Genomic DNA, 16,057 nt, shown 5'->3' with positions numbered 1-16,057 from the left:
CTGTTGTGATTTTACGAATCTAGAAATTCGTTGGATTTACATTCTTATTCTGTATAAAATAGGTATGAATTTCCAATGTAGTACTTGCTATAATATAAAGGATTGGGATATATATAATTTTCCATTGATATCGTATTTCTATATCAGAATTGAGACATGGCGGAGAAAACAAGGCATCGATATTGTGGCAATCCTGTATCAGCTCAATGTATACATTCGATAATATCTTATGACTTTATCTTTACCCTGACTCTGGCTCTAGATTATTTTTAACCTTAGGATTAGTATCTGAATTATTTCTTATCACAAATCGATTTTTCTGTCATCATCAACCTGCCCTTATCCCTATGGAGGGTCGGCACAGTATGTACTACTCCTCCATACATCTCTATCAGCCGTCATATCTGAATTTACCCCCTTCTTACGCATATCCTCTTTCACACAATCCATCCATACTTTCTTTGGTCTTCCTCTACCTTTATAGCCATCCACATTCAATCTCATTACTTTTTTGTTTATATGATTATCATCCCTCCGCATAACATGTCCAAACCACGCTAACCTTCTGCTCCTCAATTTCTCGATAACTGGCGCTACTTTCAAACTTCCTCTGATATGCACATTCTTAACTTTATCTTTTCTTGTCACACCACACATCCATCTTAGCATACGCATCTCAGCTACATGCAATCTTCTTTCATCCGAAACCTTGGTGGCCCAACATTCAGATCCGTACAATAAGACAGGTCTTACGATTGACTTGTAGATCTGTCCCTTAAGCTTGGGTGGCATTCTTGGATCACAAGTCACACCGGTGACCTGTCGCCATTTCATCCAACCTGCATTTATTCGGCTTTTCACATCCCGGTCAACACCACCATCGTATTGGACGAGTGAACCGAGGTACTTAAAATCGGAGCAGGTTGGTAGGTCAACACCATTTAAAGCGATTGGAGAAAAGCTGGTCGGACCACCAAAATCGCAGAACAAATGTTCAGTTTTGGTTCTGCTGATTTTAAGACCAACTTTCTCCAATTTATCTCGCCATTTTTCCAACCTGCTCTGCACCTCGCATTCATCCTCCCCAACAAGCACGATGTCATCAGCATAAAGCATACACCAGGGTGCTTCCTCCTGTATGTCTGATGTTAGCGCATCCATTACCAGGAGGAAGAGATACGGACTTAAAGCCGAACCCTGGTGTAGGCCTACCGACACACCAAACCTGTCACTATCGCCAACAGCGGACTGGATGTGTGTATTGGCTCGACAATACATAGCACGAATAAGCTGCAGGTATTTCCCAGGCACTCCTTTCACTTTCAAAGCCCACCACAAAACCTTCCTCGGAACCCTATCGTATGCTTTTTCGAGGTCTACAAACACCATGTGCAGGTTTTTATGCACACGCCTATATTTCTCGCAAAGTTGGCGAATAGCAAAAATGGCATCCGTAGTCCCCCGTCCTGGTATAAACCCAAATTGGTTCCGAGTTACCTCACTCTCCTCTCTTATTCTTCCGTCCACCACTCTCTCCCAAGCTTTCATACTGTGTGACATGAGCTTTATTCCTCTATAGTTGTTACAGATTTGTACATCACCCTTGTTTTTAAAAATTGGCACCAGCGAACTCCTACACCACTCATCTGGAATCACCTCTTCCTGTAACAACTTGTTGAAGAATAGAGTCAGCCACACCAATCCGTCCGCCTTTAGGAGCTTCCATACTTCCACTGGTATTCCATCCGGCCCAACTGCTTTTCCGTTCTTCATACCTTGCACAGCTTTCTTTACTTCATCCACGCTAATCTCTTTCACCATACCAATATTAACCGGCACTTTTTCCAACACTCCACTCCAAATATTCTCTTCGTTCATCAATTTTTCAAAATAATCCTTCCAACGCTGTTTAATATCATTATCATCCGTCAATACATTTCCTACATCGTCTTTAATACACTTGATGTGGTTTACATCTCTTGCATTCCTTTCTCTCTCTCTTGCTATACGGAACAGGCGTTTTTGTCCCGGCGGGCTGTTCAGGGATTCATATAATTTATCTTGTGCCTGTGCCTTAGCAGTTGCGATGGCTTTCTTAGTAAATCGCTTACACTCCTTATATAACTGCCTTTTATTCTCTTTCAAATCCTTATCATTATCATCCACACCCTGCCACTCTTTAAATGCTCTCTTCTTTTCACTCAAAGCCTCACGCACATTTGCACTCCACCACCAAGTTTCTCTATCAATTTTCCCTTTACCTTTTGTCTCTCCCAGTATACTTTTTGCCACATTCCTAACACAACTGGCCATTTCATTCCAACTATCATTTACTGTCATCCCACTCATATCATTCATTTCTATCATTTTATCCACTACTTGCTTACAAAAATCTTTTGCACATTCATGCCTTTCTAGCATACTCCATTTTATTTTACTGGGGGTTTTAGGTTTGTGCTTGGTTGATTTTATTTTAATTTTGAATTCCGCTATTAAAAGTCGGTGCTGACTTGTTAAATTTTCTCCCGGTATAATTTTGCAGTTTTTGACACTGTTCAATTTGTCCCTTCTGGTAAGGATATAATCTAATTGGGTTGCTTTACCGCCACTTTTATAGGTTATCAAATGTTGATCTTTCTTTTGAAAAAATGTATTTGTAATTGCCAAATCATATGCAATAGCTGCATCTAGTAAATACTCTCCCTCATTGTTTCTTATCCCAAACCCCCAGCCTCCGTGCACTCTCTCATACCCTGTATTCGTTCTCCCAACATGTCCATTAAAATCACCTCCTACATACAATTCTTCATCTCCTGGAATATCCATTAAAATGGAATCAAAATCTTCCCAGAATTTTTCCTTAATACATTCATCGCATCCAGACTGAGGCGCGTAAACACTATTATTATTATTATAATTATTTATTAGTTATTCTATAATCGATTTTTCTGTATGGTTACATTTAAACAGCAACCTATCTGCTTTTAGAACATGGTTTTTAAATTTTGATATGTTAGTATTTAAGTACAGTCAGAGTCCTACGCGGTGTTCCACTTTCAAAAACTTTTAAACTCCGCCCTTTTTACAAAATAAACAATGAGGTACCTATATATGACCAATTTTTTTTTTTGTACACAGGCATTTAAACATTAAGACACAGAGCAGGAAAATGAGTCTTAATCATACTATTGACTATGTCGAATCACACGATCTAACTTATATCTATTATTATTTATTTCCTGGGCTATTGTTTATTTTATTTATTTATTAAATGACTGTTAAATGTAATTAGTTTTAGTACAGAATCGTTTATCTCGCCGCGGTTGGCGCGCCGCACTGCGCTGAGCATGGACCATTAATTCATTGCAATGCGTTGCAGTCATTTCAAACTAAAATATTTGTATGTCTCTAATGATACACATGTTTGTACAATAAACTAATAACTTATAATTGATTTAAAATTTTCATAGTGTATTATTTATTCTATAATTGAAATAAAATATTTATTCATTAAAACTAAAAAATTAAATCTTTTTTACACTCGGTGAAAAATAAAACTTTCAACCGTTTAATTTCTGCGGTATTTTTTTTTCAAGATCGATAATTCGCTATAAAAAAGCATAAGGAAGTTCGAAAGCTTAATACAATAAAAAGCTTTACAAACAATAAAACCTTCGCAATATTCACATGAGCAACAATGGCCGTACTGTTATAGAGTAGTTGCATGTATACAATACGTACGCTATGAGACTAGCGGAAGAGTTCCCGTGGGACGAATACCATCCCAAGCCAATGGGAAGTGGAAATTAACTCACAATGTTGATGCCCAGCAATCACTTCCAATAACTATTACCTTAAAAGATCACGTTGAATGATATTAATAATATCAACAAAACAGAAAAACTATTCTACAGTAAGCTTTAAGTATTAAAAGATATAAAAGGAAACCGAACAACGGAAACACGTAGACTCGCCGAAACTTTAAAATTAAGTTTGTTTTTAACTGCACCAGAATGGATAAAGGTAAAGTTAGTATGAGGCATAATAACTTTAAGCTCAAACTAAACACTAAGTTAGCTTAAGTTATAGTTTATTAATAGTAATTCAGAGAATTTTATTTACCAACTACGTTTGAGGGTTTCTGATATTTAAAAAACATTTTTTTCTATATAAAATTATATAAAGTGACAAAAAGAATTATCTCTTGTTTTGTTTGTTTTATCTCTCTCTCTCTCTCTCCCTCTCTATTGTTTTAACTTTGTAGTCCAAAGCTTTAAGGAATCCTGCACATTGCATACATTCTTAAAGATGTATAAACCATAAACATTTGAAGAGCTTAAATACGAATGACAATAGAAAACAGTTGACTAAACAAAGTCCCATTCCATTCGGGTTTATGAACTTTACCTAAACACTAAGCTGTGAGTTGCGCGTCATGCGGGGTCACGTGCCGCGCGACGCCGTACATAATTACGATTGGTTAAAAAGATTCACGGACAAGTAACACTTGACCTTCCTATTTAACAAGGGTTGCTTAGCAAGTGAGAGGTTAACTTCGCACCCTAGTTTTTGAAATTATATGCACATGTGGTTATAAGGCTTACTAAATTTCGAAAATTAAATGTAGTAGGCTTAGATTTCTAGCCCTTTTGCTTATTACTGAAAAGATAGTAAATATTTTTATAAAGTTGACATGTGATCTATTGAAGTTCAAGTGGCATCCTGGTTTCCGTTCCAGGCCACGTCACATTCGTAGGCGAATAGAAAAAAAAAAACTCGAATATTCCGTAGAAATGAAAAAAGCATGTTCATTTTTAATTCCAGTTGCGCTAGATAAACAATGATGCCAAGCAATTTCTTCGCTTTACATTTCCACGTATAGGAATTAAAAACGAAAGTTAACATTTTAGAAACATTTTACATATGAAAAAAGAGCGTATATAAGATATTGGAAAACTCTATGACAGTTTTAACATTTTTGTAAATATGTATTTAAATTCATGTTTGAAAATTGGTAGCTTTGAACGCCTGACACTGGTTTGTATTATTCTTCTAGCAAGATTCTGCAAGTTCATTTGAAAATTAATTGTCTATTTTTGCCTCAAAATAACTCTATTATAGATTCTATGTAGATTATATTGTTTATTCAGTTGCGACCTCGTTGTCATACCCGGGTCGAGCGCATCAGGCCGTGTGTGCCCGGGAAAAGGTTCGGAAATTTATTCATGAATATTTTATACCCGGGCATCTTTTTTAACAATATTATTCCGTATTGTAACAACAAAAAGTATAATGTTATTTTCTTGGTGAAAATTGATTTTCAAAAATAATCTACATAAGGTTAAAAATCACATAAAGCAACATTAGATGTGACAATCCGTAGAAACGTTTTAAGTTCGAGTTAGCACATTAAAATGAAATGATATATGGTATCAAGCTCTGTTTTCAGAATTCCATAATTCTCGGACACGAAGCCATTGTCAGCTCATATTACAGACAGCAGTTTGAGCAATTGATGAACGTTTCTACGTAAATGTCACAAGAGAGTGTCGTTAGGTTTTTGTTTCTCTAAACACTCACTCACCTATCAACACACATTGTATGCCTCTGCATACAATGTGTGTTGATACAACTCGAACAATTAAATATACAAGCAGAGACGGATCAAAAGTTCAGAAATTAACCAAATATATGAATTTGTGTGGCATCATGCAAATTTAGTAGGAATAAATGTATTCTAAAATAATGTGTTAACAATAAATAACCGCATTAATTGACTTGAAAGGAGTTTCTAGTGTATATTCATAAACCTTTTCTTCAAGTAAACTTTGATGGCTTCTCAGATTATTATTCTATCTACGATTATAATATCCGAATCACGTATCCCATGAGCTCCCTGGAACATGTCTACACGGACCCTGTATCAGCCGTGTGTGCCGTGCCGCCTTATCAGCATGCAGCGTGCGCTATCGCCCTTACCACTGCGTTTATCATCAGCGTATAACATGCATAATTATCTATGCACCTTTTATACTCAACAGATTTAAGTACGCGTTGGAATTTATCATAATAACTTCCATAGAAAAAACTAAGCTGAAAAAAGTTTGTAAAAATTTTAGGTTGGTAATTTTTCAATAACGATAATTGATTTTTTAAACCACGAAAGCTCTCTTCTAAAGTATAATGTAAACTTATAACGAGCTCCTTACCCCCTTAATAAATATTTTTTAATTACGGTGTGTGTAAATTGTTTTATAAATACGAAGGGTCAGTAGACCTTTCCCTTGACTTATTAAAATTTCAAACTCGAGATTAATTTACGACCCCTACCATTGCTACATTCATAACATACAAGAGTCTTGTATTCACTCTTGCACTGTGTACTCTGTTAATCCAAGTTTATATAATTAATTGCAACTTGAAGTAAGTTAAAAGGAACGAATTAAGTGTTTACTTATTTCAAAAATTTGTGTTTTTAATTGAAATATTTTAATACCGTTTCCTGGGCGACAACATATCATAACTTTAGTATTGATGTTAATATGCCTAAAAGTAGTTCATCAACTCCAGCTATAATATTCAAAACAAATTCCTTTGTTACTGTAGTGAAGAATACATAAATACACAAACATTTGTAAAGTGTGTCCTGTAGGAAAATTACAGGCGTTTTACGGCCTCACACGAATTTACATAGTTTTAATATGTAAGAGGTCGGGTGATCAGGATGCGCGGCGGCGCGTCTTCAGCCAATCAGCGGCCATTCGTCCCCGGAGGGCTATTGTCCGACGCGTGAGCGCAGCATGCTAAATTGCAGGTGAGTCCACTCTTAGATTTTTATCTCCACGAATATCATGCGCTCCTGGTACCATGAGACAATACATATTCTAATTTTCCTTATAAAGTCAGTGTATCTAGGATATTTCTCTCAAGTTTAGTTTTCTGTCTAGTCTGCCGTCATTTCCATTATCACCCACTTTATTTACTATTTATAAAAAAATAATTTACTATTCTTCGAGTAGATAGACACCTTACATTTCGCTCTAGACCAATCAAAGCTTTCATTTCCGTATGTCAAGATTGAGAGGCGAGGGTCGCCTTTGAAAATTGGTTCTGATAGTGTCGAGGACATAGGAAATTGCTTGTAAAATCTAAATTACGATCGAGATTTATAAGAAAAGCAATCTAAACTTACACACTACCGTTTAAAATTGAAACGTACCAATGTCGGCTGAGGCACAAATCTTCTCTACAACTTATTCTGGCTTCATATTATGACAGAGGGAGATTTCATAACTCAGCATTTACTTGAAATTTTAATTTAATTGTAAAAATGGAATGAAAGTGTAGAAGGATATAGAAATTTTAATTTATAATCGTCGTATTTCTCTGATTGATGGGAAAAGTTTGTTGTATTATTGAACATGAAAGGTTTGTTATACATTACGTAGTTTCGCCTAAGGACTCGAGCTTTAATTATAGAGGCCAGCTAAAGCAAATATTCTCACGTGGAATAATTTTCTTAACGAGTTTATAATGAGTTGTAAAATCGTTATTTAATTGTAACTGATTAACAAGTCAAAGATAACAATTACGAACAAGCGTAATACGTAATAACTAAGAGCACATATTAAAATATGCTAAAGATTAATTTATGTATATTTTGAAAAAACAACTGTAATTTTTCATTCGAATTTTACAAGAAATTGTTTAAATTAACTTTGTGCTCTTGAATTTCACTTATATCTAATGATTTATTATATATAGTAATCCATAAAAACACTCTGTGAGAAATAATCGTTAATTCGAAGTTATATCCAAGGTGCTCCACGCACGAAGTCATCGAAGTCCTGATAAATTATGAGATAAGTGGGTACAGGCCCCGGCGTGGTAAATGGTAATGCACTGAACAACTATTAAACTGCAGGGCGTCTGCAAACCATGCGCCACGAAAACATGATAAAAACAAATTAATGTTTCCGAGTTATGCATAAAATCGACAACGTAGAGTTAGAAGGCTTTCAACAGAAGCGAAAATAGACTAAGGAAGTATTATTATTAACCAAATAAAGTTCAATTCTGTTTCAACAGTCTAGTCAATTCTGCTCAGATCTAATCAAATCTGATCAGATATGCCAAAATGAAATAATCATTCTAAAATTCATTCCTTAGAATTGTGTCCACTTTTTTTGTTCTTTTCTTCCATAAAATGTGAGTATTCAATTATGGTGGCGTCCAAAGTGAATGCCTTGAACATGTTAGGTTCTCGAAAGTACTGGATAGGTCTTAAAAGAGTGAGTATCCTTTTCCAAGAACTCTAGGTAGATAGGGAGGGTACCTGTTTCTCGGAAATTTGCTTTGCATTCTTTGTTATGTTTGCTTTTTTTCGTGTCATGCTTTTTCCTCATTTTTTCTGTCGTTGTTGTTTTTCTATAAAATTTAATTTGAATTCGAATAAATACAAGTCTAAAATACAAATTCTGATTGGATTATTTTTTTTTAAATATCAAAACGTGGCAAACGAGCAAACTGCCAGCTGCATTCGCCGAAATAGCAAAGCGACCGTTGCCAATAGACACCAAAATGCAGATACGTTGCCTACCTTTAATCAAGGGAGCAGGGGACGGAAAAGAGGATATTTCCCCTTCCTATGCGTCCAACAAGTATTCTTGTTGCGGAATCTACCACAGTTAAGTTTAACGGACAAATCACATTACTAATTATATTAAAATTCCTTTTCGGATTTTTACATATTTACATAGTGACTTATCAGCGCCAATTCAATTTACCTGTTATTATATATCAAAAGTAAAAAGATTATAGGAGTTACTATCAAAGTATAAAATTCTTGGAATTTCGAAATTGAGGAGAAATATTAATTATCTAAACGAGCTCCTAAAAATACCCTCTGGTATTCATTATAATATATTAACTCGCCACTATTGAGGGGTTTAGCGAGAAACATTGACGGACCATTTATAACTAAGTCCTCAACGCCCTCTCTCGGATAATTCCCCAAGATTTAATGCCTCCACGAAATCGAGAGAGATTTTGCTAAACAAAAAATTACTACCGAGAATTGATTTCGAACATTTCAAAGGTACGATACGAGTTTAAACATTTATTTTGAAGTGAGCTTTTTGTTAGAAAAAATTCGTTCTTAGTAAATAACATACAGGAACAGAAATGTTTACTTGTAGACAATACCTTATCCATTGGATCTCATATTAGGTGAATAGACCACTAGGTACCTTATCCATCCATCCTTATCCGTATGGAGAATGAAAAGATGTTGCTATTATATAAAAAAACACGGTTAGATTTTATGTAACATATTTAAAAAACCTAAACTTACTTTAATTTTTGCAAAAAGTCATGACCCCCAAAAAAAACGGATCACTGCTCAAAATAGCAAATTAATTAAAATTACTAAGGAGGCATCCAAATGGATTAAAAAGATAATATTATTTCTCATATGTTTATAATATTCGAATAAGTATATTTAGTTTATATTATACATGTTAGGGATACAAAGAAAACAAAAGGAGGATCTAAACCGAACCCTTTTTGGAATTATCTAATGACAGCCTTATTAGCTTCTCGGCCACACGCAAAGGATGGAATACAAATAATTTGACTGCGTTAACATCCCATTTTAATATTGTGATATAACATAGAAACTTACAGCCATACACAGAGAGGATAAGTGTTAATTAAGATGACCACTTAATGTGAACTTAGTATAAAAAAGAAACCTTCTATAGTTATGCGTACATAGTAACGTTGTGTCATTTTGTATAAGTCATCCCCCGAATCGTATCATAATTGAGTCGTGTCGTCGTCGTTTCCAAGTCGTGTCATCGTCGTCCCGCGCCGTCCATTAACTGTAATGACATGGTGCTGTCAACTCAATAACAGCCTATTTCTGACGCATTTTCCGCTATTATTTTAATGACAAGAAAATGATTTTATTAAATAATTACGCAGTTTTCATAAAGCGTTGAATGTTTGGTAATTTAAAACGAATTATATTTCATACGCTTATATACATATTTATGAGTTTAATTGAAGAAAGTGATAAGGAGTAAAAGTACTAGTTTTATTTATTTTATGTTTCCGAATAGCCAAAAAATTTTCGATTTATTCGTAATACATTTTTGATCTATATTACATAACGTCTTTAACAATGGTAGGAAAAAGTTATATAACATTACACATTCAATACGTATAGTTGATATTACAGAGAAACTGTTGCCAAAAACTGCGCACATTCGGTTCTCGCATTTGAATAGAGACGTATCAAAACAGCGAACACGCATGCGCCTCGCCACCCCTGTCTGACTGGACGTTAACCCCGTCCCTATGGTTGTCGACTCACAAAATAAAATGAAGCAAGATTTCTAATTAAATAAGGAGTATTTAATTTTTTTCCTTTTTCCCAAACCTCCTTTCAGTTCTATTATTCTTCAGGAAAATAGATTAAATAACTTGCTTACACAAGGGTTGATACTCAATTATTCATTCTACATGACTTTTACAAATCTTTCTTAAATTGACATTTTTATTAATATTGCGGAGGTCATTGATCTATGTACTATACTTTGAAGAAGCCACAGAAGGAAAACTGCCTAGTTTTTTTAAGTATTTCTTTATTGGGAGCTGAGTTAATAACAACTACGTCAATCAGACCAACTACAGAAGAGAGCGACATCTACTCTCGTAATCATCATAGAGGTTGATATGAAGCATCAAACTCTACAATATCTAGTTCTATCTAGATCTACTACCTATCTTGTATTTATCTCTTTGTAGTGGAAAAATATATCTTACAAATATTATAAACGTGAATGTTTAGACTTTAGATGGATGGATGGATGTTTGTTTGAAGGTATCTCCGGAACGGCTCAACGGATCTTGATTAAATTTGACACAGATAAGAGATGACCTATGTGTTCTTCCAGACTATGTTCTACAGTCTGGAAGAACACATAGGTTACTTATAAAGTTTTTTTTATTCCGCGCATACAGAGTCACGGGTGACAGCTAGTTATATATTTAATAAAGCTCTTGTTAGAAAAACAAATCTTATAACAATTCTAGGTGATATAATAAAAACTTAAAACACTATAAAATTGATTCTAATTTGAATTTCTCCGAGGCCATATAATATGAATTTTATATTTTACTAGCTTTTACCCGCGACTCCGTCCGCGCGGAATAAAAAAAATAGAAAACGGGGTAAAAATTATCCTATGTCCGTTTCCTGGTTCTAAGCTACCTGCCCACCAATTTTCAGCCAAATCGATTCAGCCGTTCTTGAGTTGTAAATATGTAGTGTAACTAACACGATTTTCTTTTATATATATAGATTAAAATGAAATTAATACAATTAAAAAAAAACTAAAATAACATAGGGTATTACAAAATATTTAACAATATCCTTAAATCAGCAATTAAGTGTATTTAAAGTACCAGAAGAATATAATTATGATAGAGATAATATTTCGTATTGCCAACCCTGCAGACACTGCGACTCTATAGAGCTATCCGGGGAAGGTATTTATCCCTTGCCCCACAAGGTCACTCTCCAATACGATCGCAAAACGAATTTAACCAAGAATACAATCTGTAGCCATATTGTACTCGGTTCTTTTTTATATTTCAGTTGAAGAAATTTTATACGATACATTCACGATTAAAATAAACATTATTCTTGTCGTACAATTACCAGAAAAAAAAAAGAAAAAACTGAAATGTAATAGAAAACATTTTAATTTTTAAAATAATAATTTTCCTTTTTTGTATCGCCAGTAATATTAATATTGTGCATTAAACATTTAAAAAAGTATCTATATTATAAAATAGACGAAAAATTGCAAATCCATGCAATTTTTTGCATGCATTTTGAAATAGTAAATCAATAAGATTATCATAGCAAACTATTAGGTGCACGTAATGTGTATGTTTAACCAGTTCATTATTCAAAGCGATATAAAATTAATGGTACACACCACTCTAACATGTTTGCACCAGTATCTTGGTTTATCATATCCTTAGTAGCGCCACAGAAGTACTTAGCAAATCTTCTACGTTGTAGGCTTTATTTATTATGACCATCTATTGAACCCGTTCTAAGCGACAAAGTAAGGCTTTCAAGCGATAAGACACATTCACCACCAAATAGGAATAGACAGTCAAAGATTTAAATTTCCTTCCCTCTACGCATCGAATATCGTAAAGAAAACTGTCACCATAAGTGCTTTTTATTTAAAACGTAGATCACTACGACAATATTTTGACTACTGAATGAGCTTCAAATAATATTCATCGTAATGGGTAGGAAATAATTTTCCTCGACTGTATACCAGTAAAATAGCCTGAGACGAAACATGCGGGGGTCAAAGTCTCCCACAGTTGGCAAAAGCGCCAGGAGCGTTTCAGCAAATTGCGAGGACACCTAGGGTTGACACAAGATATATCGTTCTTCTCCCAATTCTGTTGGAAAAATGGCACATTGTTGAACATTGCGATATTACCAAACAAAAAACTGACAACCGTGTAGTAATGTTAATGAATTCTAGAATCTACAATTTTGGCTTAATAAAGTCAAAACATTAAAGTCTTTATCATTTCTTGTAAATTAATTAGAAGCTAACGACGCTCTCAATACTTTAAAATAATAAAAATTTAAAGGAAATAAAATTGAAATGTTAAAATATCGGCCACTGGAACGTCGATGAAATTAAAAACTAAAAATAATAAAAAAAAATCCAGCAATGTTCAACAAAATTGAGTGGTCAATATCGGCCCAGTTCCAACTAACGAACTACCAATTAATCCTTCATAAAATTCGTTTTAAAAATAATCATTTTATATTTCTTATAAGTAATAATTTCGCGACAAAAACCTGACTACGAAATATACTTGGTATTAATAAATAAATTTAAATAATTCCAAAGAATTAATTATAAATATCCATGACTAAAAATAACAAAGTTTTGGCATTTCCTTTGGATTATTGCATAATATTTTTGTTTTTAAAATCGTGAACAATTGGTTACCAAATTAGAAAAATCTCCATCTACTGAATAAATAGCGCTTTCCCGTAGTCCAAGTATGGTTAGTATCTACAATTTTAATATTGCAAAAATTCAACATTAATCAAAATGTAAAAAAAAGATTACCGTTTATTCTATTTTAAAAATGTTACGTAACAGTATTTGACATTTCAAGGGAATCTTTAGTGACAAAGGCTCGGCGCATTGTTAATATTACATCCCCGCTCAGCTGGCTTGACAATTAATTTGTACATAAAGGGTCGAAGAATCAATTTGATGATAAAGGGAAGCTTTTCGCGGCCATCTTTGATCAGCGTCTCAAGGAAGATTGGTATTAATGAAGCCATGGAAAGTCTGAAACATATTTACCTTAGACTAATTACCCATCGTAGATTTTTTTAATTCAGCGTTCTATCTAATACGTTAGGTTCTAAGTGATAGTGACGCTTCCTTTATATTCTTTCTCTATCGTTTGTATATTTAATTTGGCTTGTATATAATAATATATAATATTTGTGTATGTCTGTGTGTTTATACTATTGTGACCTTCCGTATTTTAGAATGCTTATTGATTTTTTTTATAAGAGAAGGGGACAAGCGACCAGAGAGTACACCGAAGTGATTATATCCGACCAGTGTCATCTATCATTGGAAATGCAGGTGCATTGCTGGCCTTTGAGAAATTGATACGCTCGCTTTTTTAAAAACCTTAAGTCGTTCCTCGGAGAAATATATAAAATTACTGTCGATCTTGTTTGTCCTTTAAAGTAACTTGATAAAAAAACTAACCATCATTATTAAAGCAGTTTAAGCTTATCAATACAATTTACATACTTCGTCGCACTTCCAATCGAGCGTGAAATCTAGCTCAGACATCTCACGATAAAGTGTGGAAAAATATGCAGTGACTAACTCAGTCGGGTGAAGATATTAAAAATTACAGTAGCGTAGAATGAGGAATCAATTAACTTTTTTTTTACAGTATGTTTTCAACGAAAATTATTTTTAATAAAACGTACTTAATGAAAATGTTCGGGATAAAAAAGTTCAAACATTTTTAAGCTTTAAACTTGAAAAGCAATTCTTGAATTTGAAAACATATGACGGCAGGAAAAGATACATGTGTCTGAATAGCAGTAAATTATGAAAGAAAAAGAAAAGACCTACGATTTTATAAATCATTTATAGACGACAAAATTTTAGTTAGATGAAAATTCCAATGAAAATTTAGCGTTTGTTTTGAATTTTCTTTACATTTACTTACCTTAATTTTAATAGTAAAAGAGGAAATTGAATAAAAATGAATTTATTTTATTGTAAATTGTAAAGAAAGGACAAATCACTATTTAGGTCTGTAATTTTCCAAATGAACATATTTTAAACAGTTAATTAAGTAAAAAGAACTCACTACTCACCTTCTCCAAGAGAACCACCTCCCGTGCAAGTCCCACAAATAATCCAAAAACACTAGATAAAGATACAGAAAAGCACAAAAACACAGATGTTGGACACTCGAGTACAACACTAAACATCGATAGTTCGTTCAATAGGCGATTGGGATCCGGCACGTCACTAGGCCGGCGAACGCTCGGGGGTCAGAGTCGCTACTAGCCGTATCGAGCGAGAGCCGCTGCTCCCCCGCGCCGCTCTAAACCAATTTATAATACATACTGAGACGCAGCATCCCCGATACGAACACGACAAAGCAATTTTACCTTTACCCCATTGTTTTAAAGTTTAAATTTGTAACACTTAAGAATTGCCGCAGAGGCAAAAACGGCGTTAGTTTTTGCAATACGGCGAAGGGTGCGAAACGCGCACATATTCGGTTATCGTCGCTTATAATTGAAATCAGCGAATGCAAAGTCGGGGGCGTCTTGAATGATGCAAACAACCTGGATATGATTAGTTTTGGGATGACGTGAATTTTAATTGAACTGTAGGGGTGGAAATAGCGACATCTAACGGAGAGGAAATTATTTATTTTGATTCATGAACCTCAGATAAAATATTCGTATTTTTCAATATTTTTTCACACGCTTTCGTAACGCATCTTAAAATATTTTTACCCATATCGTTAGAATATTAATTGTGACTAAAACTTTGACACTAATCATTAAATCTTAAATAATCGACAACAAGAAAGAATTATGAAAATAATGAAATGATTCTGTACCTTCTGAATTCCTTCACAATTCTACTTAATAAGAATTGTAAAAGTGTTGAAGTTATTTTAAAATTTATTAAGCTAGCAAATCGCCTGAACATAAAGCCGTGGAAATAAATTACGTTTGCGAAAGCTCCTCTCTGTCAAAAGGGAAGCCAGGACATAATACACCAATCTCAAGGTAAAACTCATTTAACCCCCCCTTTCCTTTTTTTTTCTTCTACGCAGACTTTACACGTAATACTAGCGGTCGCCGTCCACTTGTTAGTGCATAATTTAAGAATTAATCTATAATATGCCCGAGTGCATCAGCCAACTATCTACCTCCAAGTTAAAATCGATCCAATCGTTCAGAAGATTAACTCGAGATAAATAAACGCGGCCTTGCGGACAAACAGACCAAATTTTTAAAAATTGACCTCATGTTTTTACAGACACGCCATTTTTTTTATATGTATACATAAAGGTCTTCGTAACCGTGATGGTTAAAATAAACTATTTTCTACGATCATAAATATTTACAATCATATATTTAACAATGGTAATATAAAGAGAAATCAGGATGATAAAGATTCAACTCAGCTCCTAAGATCTTAATCTGATGCAAGCAACCTGTATCATATTACGAGCAACAACTATTTCAATAGGGTTGTCCAGAGAACGATTTTATCATCAAGTATAATAAAAAAAAAATGCCTAAATCTGGATACAAACGAAGCTTAAGATCATCTAAGGAGCTTTATTTTAACTTATTTTCTTTAAGAAAACAGGCATACTTTCATATATTTTTAATTAGTACTAGAATAAACCTATCTAGTGTGAGTATACTGAGAGA

At 34.0% G+C, this 16,057-nt stretch overlaps 1 protein-coding gene across 1 annotated transcript in view; it reads right to left on the bottom strand.

Annotated features, from left to right (window-relative positions):
* LOC106715650 (SH3 and multiple ankyrin repeat domains protein 3) overlaps window positions 1-14,649 on the bottom strand; it is a 124,997-nt gene extending 110,348 nt beyond the window's left edge. Inside the window, exon 1 of the mRNA XM_045677975.1 lies at window positions 14,471-14,649. The gene's annotated coding sequence lies outside the window, so the exon portion shown is untranslated. The remainder of the gene's footprint in view (window positions 1-14,470) is intronic.
* Window positions 14,650-16,057: the final 1,408 nt, after the last annotated feature.

The sequence above is a fragment of the Papilio machaon genome, chromosome 5 (genome assembly GCF_912999745.1).
Source record: "Papilio machaon chromosome 5, ilPapMach1.1, whole genome shotgun sequence".
NCBI classification, from domain to species: Eukaryota; Metazoa; Arthropoda; class Insecta; order Lepidoptera; family Papilionidae; genus Papilio; species Papilio machaon.
Note: the sequence above shows the minus strand (reverse complement) of the source record. Positions and strands in the feature narration are given on the sequence as shown.